Below are 13,347 nucleotides of genomic sequence, written 5' to 3' on the forward strand. Positions count from 1 at the left end.
TAGCATCACCTGTTGAATCTTGCACTTCTGACCCATCAGAGGTGATCAATACAGTACCTTTGGTCAATTATACAGATATGTCAAGAAGCTGCAAGGAACATTCCAGAGCTTCTTTAGGCCACTGGGACATGGCGGGGTGTGGGCACTGAAGGGCTTGGGTGAGGGTCTACGTTTTTCCTTAGTACAAGGCCATGATGCCCTTTTAATCAATTTGCTTTCCATAAAATGGAAGTATGATCTCTAATTACAGAGTTGTCATGAGCATCAAGCCAGGAGATGGAAGAAATGGGTGTCTACGGTTCACGATCAATGAACACTATTGTTCAAGGTTCTGATCGCGTTCTTAATTATTCTTTTCGGTCAGGAGGTATTACCTTCTAGGAACCTCCACCATGCCAAACACAAGTTCTTTCCAATTAGCCCCGTTTGTTTACTGATAATTCTCAGAGGGTCTAGCAGAGCACCTGCACCAAGGGGGCAATCTGTATGCACTCTTTGAATAGACTTTTTCCTCTGACATTTTTCCCCACTAAGCTTTCTGCTTCTCATCCATCAAGATTCTGCTTGTGTTGCCCCTTCATCGGGAGTTCGTCCCTCAGTGCCCCAGCAAGGATAATCACCCCTCCTCTGTCCCCAGAACATTTTGCACCTGCTTGCCAAGAACACCTGTTGTGTAGCGATATAGTTCACTGCGTCTGTCACCAGACCAAAGGTGGCTCTAAGCTTGCAGAGTACATCATTCACCACTGTGCTCTTGGCTTCTAGCAAGGTGCTTGGCATAAAATCCACACAATTAGTATTTTTTGATGAATCGATAGACTCATCTTCACCTCAGAATCCTGCCTGTGTCTCGATGACTTTTCAAACGTCACCTCTTTATGGAGATGTTCCCGGTCAGTGTAGCTGCAAACAGCACAGGCTCTGAAATCTGACCTGTATTCAAGTTCAGACTCTCCATTCACCTGTAAGTTAGTTAACCCTTCTGAGCCTAATGTTCTTCATGTGTAAGCTAATCGTGAGACCCTCTTCTTCTACAGGGTCATAGTGGTGATAAGACAATGACTGGCATAGTCATTGTTACCAAAAATGCCACATCTCTTCCACTATAAGTGTCCTTATACTTTTGTTGTGCCACGTGGTCGACTTTCCAGTCGTTCATCTTGGCATCACCTTCCACCAACCCGCATACTCCCAGCTTCTCTATCCTTACAAGGTATGTGAAGGCATAGACGATAAGCCAGTCATTTGGGTCTTCCCGGTGACCGAGGTGAGTACTTGAATAAACTAAATGCTCAGCAGGAGTCCAGCAAAAATAAGGGTAGGGTTACCCCGAAAGGAAGGCTGAGTCGTCACTAGGAAAGACAGCTTTTCGTTTTTCATCCCTGAGCCACCGTCCTAAGTCTGAGAATCCACACATCCGACATGGGGGCTGGCAGCACAAAGAAAATCACACACATCTATAAACCCATTTACCAGATAAGAACTGGGAGGCTTTGGGAGATGGAGTATCCAGCCCAAGAGTAGAATAAACAGCAGAATCCAGAATCCAGCCTCCCCTCCCAGGACCCTGCCTCCTGGCCCTCCCTGGCCCTGCCTGGATGCTCGCCGGGGCCCAGAAGGACTCTTCCCAAGGATCTCTCAAAGCCTTTGTGTCTCAGCAAACTCTATAACCAGCTTCTGAAAGTCACAGCAGCACCTGCCTGGGTGTCAGCCAACGCTTAGCCAGTTGGCTTCGAAATCAATGCACGCCTAGGCCTACGTCCTCGGAATCAATTATTGCAGCTTTAGATTCAATTACCAGATGGCCCGTTAAGTCATGCTCATTTGTCTTCACAGCTCCACCCTGGCGCAGAGGCAATCCTGCAAAGCTTGCTGTTTAATGCACCACAGCCACCATCCGTCAGTCAGGGTAAGCCGTCGGGGTCAGGGGACGGGGGCGGCTGGACGCCCCGGGGCGGCCAGCCCCACCCAACGCGGGGCTACCATACACACCGCTCCACACTCCTCGGGGCCACCCAACGTCTTGGCTCTGCCGGTCTACACGTCTGGGTGAGTTTCTTGGGACTCAGTCGTGCTGCGGTTCACCTCGGCAGCCATAGCATGTAGCATGGGGCTGGAGGAAAAGTAAACGTTTAATGGCCGTTTCGATTATTTTCTCTTCTTCATGTTACATATTCAGCTTCTCCTCAACTAGCTCCTTCCAAATGGATTCGAAATGCAGTCAACCTTCCCTCGTCAGAAATAAAGGGCATACAAAACTCAGAACTCGAAGCCCCTCCAGCTGCTACCCTGACTCTCTCCTTACCATAGCAATGAACTTCCCCAGAGAATACCTACTGACAGCCCCGATTTCTTCCTTGCCCCACGCACTCTTCAAAACTCCCCCCTCCCCACAAAAAAGCCCCACCTGGTTTCTTTCTGGTCCCTTATCACCACCAAGGGAGCACCCTATGCACTGCTCAGATTTTAGGGACAGTTTTAGCCCACATCATGCTCGATTCTCAGCAGGGGCCCACAATGTCGGCCAATTCCTCCTCCTGGAAAGATGTTCTTCCCTCGGCCTCTGAGAAATAAGGCTCCACTCGTTTTATTCTTGACTCTGGTAGCGTTTCTCTGACTCCCTTTGGGAGTCACCTCTCTGAAGGTCACGGTCCCTCCACACCCCGGTGGTGCTTCCCTCTTCCCTTCCAGTGGTTTATTTTACTCCACAGCACTCATTTCCGTGCAACCAGGATGTAAGCCCTATGCCAGCAATAAATCTGCCTGTTTGTGGATTCCGAGTCTGCTACATAAAATGGAATGTAGCACATGGCCACTCAACAGAACTTACGTCCCTAACCCAGACTCGTCCTCTCAGTTCAGGACCTGTCCGTCCAGTTGATTACTGAAATCTTCCCCTTGGATTTTCGAAGGTACCGCACATTTGTAACCTGTTGAAAAGTAACTTTTCCATATCACCACTAGGAAAGAAAAGAAAAAGAAAAAAAAAAAAAAACAAAGCTAAAAAGCTAGTTTCTCTTCCAAGGTTCCTTACTTTGGTAAGTGGTTCTATGATCCGGCTTCGCATGGAAGCCAGGAAAAGGAGAGCCACCTTCAACGTAACCTCCGTCACCTCCCAGATGTAAGCCCCCGGCCGACGCTCTGGCTTTGCTCTGTCTCAGCCACCGATGGACTTGCCCACTTGCTACCCCTGACCTCACCTGGACCACGAGGGGGTTCGTTCAGTGCCACCTGCCCCTCATGCACAATGACCCCCCACCATATCTCCAGAGAAGAATGTTTCCAACGTGCAAATAGGACAAAGCTGTTCCCCTGATCAGAACGCTTCCAAAGCTTTCCACACCTCTTAGGATGAAGGAAAATATTCCAATGGAGTCCTCGGAGCCCATTTGACCTTCCCACCCGTCCATCCTCTCCTCACCCTTGGCTCCCGTGCCCCACTTCTCTGCAGCCACACTGGCCGGCCATTGCCTCCTCGTCAGCATATCACCTGCACCCATTCTGTTCCCTCCACCCACTTGGCACCTCCCTTCTCTGAGGACCCAGCTGACCCCTGCTCACTCACCAGCCCTCAGTTCAGGCGTCTCTTTCCCCAGAGGTGTTCTCTGATCTCCCTCGTAGGGTCAAATGTGTGATTACGGGCTCTCATTACACACTGTACCTCTCTGAGCATCGTGACATTAGCTAGAGTGCAAATGACCACCTCCTGTACTAGACTAAGCGCTCCGTGCACACTAGGTTCTTTCTGCTCAAACAGACCTAAAACCTGGAGAGCAGGTTCGGTAGCTGCTTGGTAGATATTTGTTGAAGGTGGAATTAAAATATACGTACTATTAGTTTTGTAAAAAGTATAAAGCTATTAACTCAGTGACCTTTTTAATTTAATAAAGTCATTTCCTTATCATCTGACCATTACAAAAAAAGGTCATAAAAATAGAAGTCAAGTTATCTGCCTGAGGAAATAAAATTAACGACCAAGCCACAGCAATAACTCCGAAACACCCAACTCCTTGACTCTGCTCATTTATAAACTCTGAGATTCCGTTTCCTCCTTTGAAAATAGGAACAGAACTACTCCAAAGATTGTTCTGAGGATTTATAAAATAATATTTACAAAATGCCAAGCACAGTGCCTGGTATATTCAGTTGCACAATCAACAGAGATTTATTAAGTGTCGTTGGTGCCCGTCCAGAAAAATATGGGTCGGCCAGCAACACATTTCAGCAAGCCGAGATGAAGTACATTTACTTCAAGGAAGATAAACAAGAACATTCATTGTCAGGAGTCATGACTTTTATTGTGCTTTAAACTTTAACAATATCGACCTGAACTGCTCTAAAGCAAAGCAATCAATACTGGAGAATGTGTGCCCAGGTGAAGCTCTGAAACAGAGGGAGGTGAGAGGGAAAGGGTTCTTTCAATGAGGTCTTGGAATGATGGGAAAGTATTGTTGTTCATGCTCGCCCCTCCATCTGCCATCCATCCACCGACCCATCCCTCCATCCGCCTTCCATCCATGACTCATCCCTCCATCCACCATCCATCCATGACTCAGCATGAAGCCCCAAGTAAGGAGGACATAACCCTGGCACTTGAGCCATGGCAGCAAGGAAGGGAGAGGGTCTGTCCTCCTGGGACTTACCTGAAAGGGAAAAACCAAAAAAATTCAAGTAATCCTTCAGTTATAATGTCCTAATGCTGCAAAAATACAGACTAAGGGAAACATGACACACTTAATTTGGAGTGGGAGAGCTCATGGTCTAAAGGTGAAAACAACCATTTTTCTTAACAGCAACACAGGATTCTTTCAAGAAAACTCTTCATATAATTGACATTATGGATCTTTGATCATAACAATCAATTATCACACGTAAAACAAATTCCCTCATTTTTATCATGAATTGTTTAAAATGATTTATTTTTTTAAAGTCTCATTTATTTAAGTAATCTCTATGCCTCGTGTGGGGCTCAAAGTCATGACCTTGAGATCAAGAGTTGCATGTTTTTCCAAATGAGCCAGCCAGGTGCCCCTGTTTAAAATGATTCATAGGCACCTGGGTGGCTCAGTCTGTTAGGCATCCAACTTCGGCCCAGGTCATAATCTCACAGTTCATGAATTCAAGCCCCGCATCAGGCTCTGTGCGGAAAGCTTGGAGCCTGGAGCCTGCGTTAGATTCTGTGTCTCCCTCTCTCTCTCTGCCTCTCCCTTGCTCGCTCCCTGTCTCTGTCTCTCAAAAATCAATAAATGTTAAAAAAAATTAAAAGAAATTTAAATGATTAAAATCTACGTCATGGGTTTTGTTTCTTTCTTTTTTTCTTAGATTTGGAAATTTTTTTGTGTCTTTTTTATTTAAATTCCAGTTAGTTAAAATGCAAAAACAACCATTCTTATGGGTTATTAAAATTGAAGTTTGACAGAGGCCACAACCAACCCTGTGTACAAATGTGAGAGGCCAGACCCAAAAGCAGAGCCCAGGAGGCAGCGGTTGGGAACCACGGCTCCAGACCCTCCTCCCTTAGGTCAGGGAGAGGGAAGAAAGGATTTGGGAGAGAGCGTGTATGCAGATATTTGGAGAGAGCCGTGGCTGTGAAGTCCGCCTCTATTTTTACCTCCTCCAATGGAGGAGAGAAAAGAGGTATAATCTCCCTTCCTCCAAGCATGGAGGGCCTACTCAAGGAGCCTGATACAGATCCCCACAGTCTGGGGACCAGAGGGCCAGTTCACGTGTCATGCCTCAGAAGGTGAAGGTCAGCAGGATAGAGGCTGATGTATTAGGATAAGCTTAGACATCTGGAATTTGTTGAGAGAAAGGAGGCATTATTTATGCACCAGAGCTGGGGCACATGGACTGGAGAGCTGGCCCGGTGCTGTTTCAAGGCTCACCCAAGGGGACCACCTGGCAGGACAAGAAGACCCCAGCAGGGAACGTCTGTGGCTAAAACAAGCCCAGGGAGAGGACCTGTGGGGAAGGTGGAGTCAGCAGGAGGGACTGGAAGGGGCTTGCTGGGGCCCTGGGGGCGTACCACGGTAGCCAAGTGGAGCCATGGCCCAAAGGCAAAGCGTCCTGACCCACCCTCTACCTCCCTGAGCCTCAGCTTCTCCTCCTGTAAATGCGAGTGTTAGTTACAAGCTCAGACTGTTGGGAAGAAGAAATCATAACCGTGTGAACAGGCAAAAAAGCAGACTCTTTGATACTTTAGACTTCAAAGGTTGAACGTTCTTCATGACAAAAATTACCTGCAAAGTTAAAGGGCAAGCCACCAGTCAGGAGAAGAGGTTTTCCACCTGATAGATCAAAGACTGGCCCGGGGGAAGACGGGTTTGGCAGGAGGCAGGAAGCTAAACTGTATCACAAAGGAGCAAATTACCCAGAGAAAAAAAACCCAAAAGTTGTACAGGGGAAATTCACGAAAGAGGAAATAAAAATAGCTAATGCACACATAAAACCGTGGGTCCTCCTCAGGAAAATGCAAACTAACACAAGCCACTAGATTTTACCCCTCTGGATTTGTGTGGAGAACTAGCCTTTGCACAAGCTGCTGATGGCAGTTTAAACGGGCCCTGTGAAAGGCATGTTGGGCAGTCACTGTTTTAAAAAATTAAATCTGCGCACCCGATGACGGATTTAGCAGTGCAGCTTCTTGTTACCGCCCCTGAGAAGCTCCCCACACAGCATGCACAGAAATGCTCACTACTCATCACCATTTGCAAAAGTCCCCCAACCGTGTTTAACAACCGCCCTTCCAAACAGACCAGGTTTGTCCCATTTGCAGATTTCTTGTTGCAACCAGTCCCACCCATGGCCCATTTCAAACTGCCAAGGAGAAGTCTCTAAATCCGGGGAGAGATGAGCAAAGCCAGCTCTCATGAGCCAGTGTAAGCTGACTGTGGCTGCTATGGCCCCCAATACTATACGCGAAGAGATTTTGAAAAAGCAAGAAAACCCAACATCGCCATATTACCTCGTGGTGCGCAGAACGTGGAAAGAAATGCAAAGAATATATACCAACAAGTTAATAATGGATTGTCTGGGAAGGGGTGGGGTCGTGCCTTTAGATAGTAGTCAAAGGTATCTTTAGCCTTTTATGATGTGCTAAAGGAGAGTTCAGTCCCAGATCACTTATGCAACAAAATTAATACTGCGAACATTGAAGTAACGTAGTTGTATTCTTTGTGCAGCAAATTAATGGAATTGCCAGTGGATGCTGATTCCTCTGCTAAGCTCCCTCCTACCATTGCTGTGCACGCCGGGGTGGGGGGGGCAAATCAAGTCTGTTCATGCAAGCATGAAATAAATTGTTACTGAGTGCCTACTTCAGTCTCAGTTCTCCAGTAAAATACGGTGAGCAAGATGTACATCGAATTCCCCCACCTGGGGGAGCTTATTAATCGTCTAATGGAGAAAGAGACGTTACCTTAAAGAGTAATTTCCACTATCCAAGGCTGCAAACCTTGTTGAGAAAGGGAGAAAAGAGGCACGTAGTAGGTGTGACACTGGCGGGATCTGGGATGCCGGGAGGTAAGTCTGCAGGTGGGTACAACGTCCGAAGGACCTGGGGGAAGGAAGGTTGGGGAGGCGGAGGGAAGCGCAGAGGGAGAAGAAGCCAGGACACCAAGGGGAAAGATCATGTCCAAGCACGTGGGGAAGAGAGAGCCGAGGCGGGGAAGAGAGAGCCAGGGATGTGGGGGGTGGAAGAAGCCACTAGGGCTGGAACTTGGCGGACAAACAGGCGGTGGCAAGGGCTGATACCAGGCAGGTGGGAGGGTCGGCACCCAGGAAGCCTCAAGGCCGGGGCCAGGTTGGTAATCAAAGTACTTTTGTGACAGAAGCAAACAAAAACCTAAAATTCCTCCACGGCAAATCACCAGATGACAAAATCTCCCTCAAACCTTTTCTACAACAATGTGTCCAAGATTACTGACCCTGCGGAGCCTGGGAGAGGCAATGTCACACAGTAGGTCTGCAGGGAACATGGGTCTCCTTCCTGTTTCAGGGCTTGCCTCTACAGGCTGGACGTCTACCTAAAACAGAGGTCCTGACACTGATTTTTTTCTGAAAACACAGGTATCCCTCCCATTACTCACTATCAATTTGAATCCTCATTTCCTTGGCCATATGTCCAGTTTTTTGGAGATGAAAACCCCTTCCTTCCTTGTTCGTCCTTCCTTCCTTCCTCCCATCTCTCTCACCCAGACGTCTCTGTTGTTTTAATTTAATGCAGCAACTCTGTTACAATTTTTACTGTCTGAGGTGCTTAGATATCCCTTCCCTACAGTTGGCTTGACTCCCCTCGTCCCAGGGTCTATCCATGCATCTGCTCTAATCACCATCAAGGCTCAGGTAGGCTAGGAGGCAAACACACATTTCTTGGCCCAACGGCCCTAACTGCGGAGCAAGGTGCCATCCCTTGGCGACCTCCACTTTCTAAGTACCTCTGGTGTCAGAGAATGTGGTTGGGGCACAACTAATCCCCCCCCTGCCCCGGGGCCTCTGCTTAGACTCCCCTTTGCTCCGTCCGCCCTGCTCTGGGGATTTCACACTCACCGAACATGTGCCGTGTGCACCATGCACTTTTTGGGGTGTTTGTGATTTTGCCTAGTCCCCCTCACAGCCCGGTGAGGTGTGTTCGTGGGCGCCACCGTACGGAACCGTCAAGTGACCCGGGGAGAGTCTGCGTGACACGATCGAGGTCACGGCGCACAGGGCGGAGGCGAAACACAATCCTGTTTCCATCCTCGCTCTGCCACAGAAATGGCACCTGCAAGGCTGGCAGGGCTCTCCCGGCTGGGAAAGTCGAAACTGCAAAATTGTGCTTTCTGTTACTCTCCTTTTGTCTCCGCCCTTTGGCCGCTGTGGACCGGGACAGAGCTCCTGACAAGGAAGGGCAGGGCTCGACCAGCATCCTGCGCTCCACACGGCCTCCTCTCCTCCTTGGCAACCGCCGTGCCTGAATCTGAGCTAAGGAGCTACTGATAAAAACATCTTACAGCAACATCCGGACAGAGAAGCGGGTAGTGCTATTTATTGTTGGAAGGGGCTCTCTTAGGACAGAGCCGTCCTCAGGCTAACGCTCCCCATTTCCTTCCCAACACTCACTTAGCCCTTTGAGCGATACCGTGAGGGATGAGGGAAGCAAAGCAAGAAAATATAGCTTAAATTAAATCTCCTTACAGTTTGCAGTCCACTGACAGACACCCAAAGCATGCAGAGCGTGACCTTCCTCAAGGAACTCATGGCTGCCTTAGAGCCTTAACGTTTATGTTCCATTAAAGACTAAAAGTAACCTTATCCTAACAGCACCTTGCCCCTCAAGGCCCTGAAAGCCTTGCTTCCAAATTCCTTAGAAACTTACACTCTCCAGGGATGCCTGGGTGGCTCGGTCAGTTAACCGTCCGACTTCAGCTCAGATCATGATCTCATGGTTCATGGGTTCAAACCCCGCGACGGGCTCTGTGCTGACAGCTCAGAGCCCGGAGCCTGCTTCAGATTCCATGTCTCCCTCTCTCTGCCCCTCCCCTGCTCACACTCTGTCTCTTTCTCAAAAATAAATAAACATTTGGGGCGCCTGGGTGGCTCAGTCGGTTAAGCAGCTGACTTCGGCTCAGGTCATGATCTCACGGTCCGTGAGTTTGAGCCCCGCGTCAGGCTCTGTGCTGACAGCTCAGAGCCTGGAGCCTGTTTCAGATTCTGTGTCTCCCTCTCTCTGACCCTCCCCTGTTCATGCTCTGTCTCTCTCTGTCTCAAAAATAAATAAACGTTAAAAAAAATTTTTTTAAATAAGTAAACATTAACAAGAAACTTTTACTCTCCCTGACCCCCACTAATTAGAAAGCACATAGTCAGTCACTCCTCAGAGTGCTACAATAAAATAAATAAATTTTATAATAAAATCACGTTGATGCCCCAAAAACGTCTCAAGAATTCTTTCTTACCCGTTTGCTCATGAACCCTACTTCAATTTCATCAGGGAGCACTGCTCGTAAGCTCTCCTATTGTACAGCTGAGAAAACTAGGGCTGGCAGACAGAAAGTGACCTACGATCCTGCCAGCCTTTGGTTTTCTGGGGCCCGAAATCAAAACTGCAGGAGCACAAACCCAACCCCTGAGGCTGGGCCAAGATGCAAACTCGCTTCGCTGCCTCCAGCCCCAAGCGGTGTTCTGCTCTTCTGCCTGTAGCAGGTGGCGGGGGGGGGGGGGGGGGGGGGGGGGGGGGGCAGCGGATTCTCTGCCCACCCCCCATTCCCTGCTCTGTGTTCTTGTGATCTGCAACACGTATCCAACATTGGCTGTTTGGTATGTGGAACTTTTCACAACATGCCACATGCAGAGCCAGCTGAATCCGAACAAACAAGTTGGCTGAAAAGTGGCTGGATCAAGGTAGCTATATTTAGACCGGGAGACGAGCAGGTCTTCCTGAAAGACTGGGGCCTTACGAGGTCATCTGTATGCATGCTCATTAACCAGGCACTGGGCTACTGTAAGATTGTTCTAAGGCAACAAAGACACTGGCAGATTTGGGGCATTAAATGCTCATCACGTCATCATTTACAAGAAACGACATTGAAATCAAATCACACCACATAACGGAGCTGTTACATACATCACACTCCACCCAATAAATGGAAAATTATGAGAGAATTAAAAAGACTTACCTAATGGCATACTTCCTGAAATGACAGCATTTGTAATACACAAAAGTAAAAGCTAAACGCTGTGGAACTAACTCAGTTTTGTTTCCATATATACAGAGAGGGACTGGAAAGAGAGGTGTTTTAGAACAGAAAGAGGGAAGAAAGAGAGAGAGAGAGAGAGAGAGAGAGAAGGGGAAAGGGGCTGGGGAAAAAAAGACAGGGAAAGAGAAAACAATTTGAAAAGAGAAGATAACTCACCAAATGCTGTGCTTATATGAGACCGAGATGGTGGTATTATGGGGTTATTTGTATTCCTGCCTTGTATTTTGGTTTTAAATATATTCTCAATGAACATGCATGCATTTTGCAATGAGAAGAAACCCGTCTGAAAAATCAACCTGCCTCATGGGAGAAAGGGGAGCAGAGATGCAGAAAAGCTATAACTCAGCCCTGGAGGAGGATTTCAGGCACAGAGCTGTGGACCACGGACTCCTACAAAGCCCGTTGACCTGGCCCCGGGGGAGGTGGAAGGGGGTGGCTGGATACAAGCCTGTTAATGTGACACCAGCAACGTCACAGTCCTCTTCAACAAATTTGGCTTGAAGGATGCCTGGCAGGTCCTTGTAACACTCAAATCAGAGTTCTCAAAGTAAGGTGGACCCTGAAATGTCATGCTATCTATTCTTCAATCTCCCGAGACATTTACTTTAAAATTAAGGGGAAGTTAAGAAAAGTCTTCTCTTTGAAACCCCTGTATCCATGAGAAAGCGGATGGCTCCAGGGAAGATCTGAGCTACAGTTAATTTGTGCAATCACAAGCAAACACCCAGGGGCTCAAGCCAGTGGCGAAGACAAGTTTACACGTGGTTTCTGGGGCTGGTTGAACATCTAGGGGTGGGCAGATGAAAAGAAGCTCACGGAGATGCTGGAGGAGGAACTAAGAGAAACTGACCAGGGAGGGATTGGATTTCAGAGAGAAGGGCTCAGTCTCTTCAGGGGCCAGGAAGTTCAACTCAAACTGTCTTCAACAAGAAAGAAAACCCAATCATAACCCAAAGGCAGTTCAAGCTTCAAGGATGGCTTAATTCGTTGGCTTAGGGATGAAACTCAAAACTCTGATGTCCTTTCTGTTTTTCCTTTCTCTAGCCCCCCTCCGATTACTGCGTGGACAGCCCATCGCTCTTTCTATGATAGAGAAATGGACACAGCAGCATTAGAACTTACATCCCAGCGCCTCAATATCCAGAAGAATAGAGAGAGAAGTCAGGTCCCTCCCTGGACCAAGACCAAAGGATATGTTGATTGGTAAAAGCTAATCAGAGCCAGGCCTGCAGCTGGGAATTAAATCAATAAGCCACATGGCTGAGGAAAAGGAAGATGGACGCTTCCCTAGGCAATGGCAGGGTACTGTTGGTAGAAAAGGGAGGATAGAATCCAAGGAGCCAACTGCCATGAAAGTGCCATGTGCTCTGCTGGAAGCTTCGTGATGCTTGATCCATTTGGTTGCACAACAAAACGAGGCCTCTTCATCCCCCGGGGAAATTAAAACTCGGGAACTTTAAATAAATTCCTCACTACTCAAACGGCAAGTGGAGGGCCTTTTCATAATGGAACAAAAATTTTAATGAAGGCAAAAATATCCATTTAGATCTCAAGTCCCTGAATTTAAAATACCAGCTTTTCCACTGACTAGTGACCTTGGCCAATCCGTTTAATGACTCTGCGACTTCAAAGTTTCCACTGAATTTTTGGAGTCCCTTTTGGCCCTAAAGCTATGTTGAATTTCCCATTTAATGGCCATTTATTTTCCCATTTCTTATCTCCTCTGGTTCCTATGTCTAAGACTTCAAGGCCATGATCTTCAGAGTCTTTTCTACATGAATGTAAACTAACCAGAAAGAAGAGTTAGACCATGATCGCTCCTCACACACTCCTGATTCAACTCTAAAACTCCACCATTGCTGCTTCATTCCTTTGGTTAGTAATCCCTTTGCCCTGGTCCCTCTAAAACTCCACCAGTGCTGCTTCATTCCTTTGGTTAGTAATCCCTTTGCCCTGGTCCCTCTAAAACTCCACCAGTGCTGCTTCATTCCTTTGGTTAGTAATCCCTTTGCCCTGGTCCCTCTAAAACTCCACCAGTGCTGCTTCATTCCTTTGGTTAGTAATCCCTTTGCCCTGGTCCCTCTAAAACTCCACCAGTGCTGCTTCATTCCTTTGGTTAGTAATCCCTTTGCCCTGGTCCCTCTAAAACTCCACCAGTGCTGCTTCATTCCTTTGGTTAGTAATCCCTTTGCCCTGGTCCCTCACAGTCCCTCCTAAGGAGGGCTGATAGCCAGTGCAGTAATCCAGCCCAGGGCATGGATTTCTCAGAATATGTTCCTAGGTGAGAGGAACAGTCTAGCCTGTTAAGAAGGGTACTAGTCTGAGAACCCAGATGGCGGCTTTGACATGGACTCAGGAGCTACAACTTTACAGAGGAGACTAGTCCCCTTATCTCTAGAACACCACTGCTGGCCCTGATGGAAACCAGGCATTGGGCGATGGGTCACGTGCTGAGAATGAAGAGGAGTGAAAACAACATGGTTCCTGCCATCACTCAGCTTGAAGCTATAGAAGCCAATGGAAGAGTCCAGTATTTTCACACAAATACATGATGGCAGTGTTCAATGCCACAGAGCGAAGGCACCTGACACTCAGCCAGGCCAGGGGAGAC

General features: G+C 47.8%; 1 protein-coding gene across 5 annotated transcripts in view; it reads right to left on the reverse strand.

The window, feature by feature from the left end:
• Window positions 1-13,347, reverse strand: part of FAM135B (family with sequence similarity 135 member B) — a 280,699-nt gene that overhangs the window by 107,908 nt on the left and 159,444 nt on the right. The window lies entirely within an intron of this gene.

The sequence above is a fragment of the Panthera tigris genome, chromosome F2 (genome assembly GCF_018350195.1).
Source record: "Panthera tigris isolate Pti1 chromosome F2, P.tigris_Pti1_mat1.1, whole genome shotgun sequence".
NCBI lineage: Eukaryota > Metazoa > Chordata > Mammalia > Carnivora > Felidae > Panthera > Panthera tigris.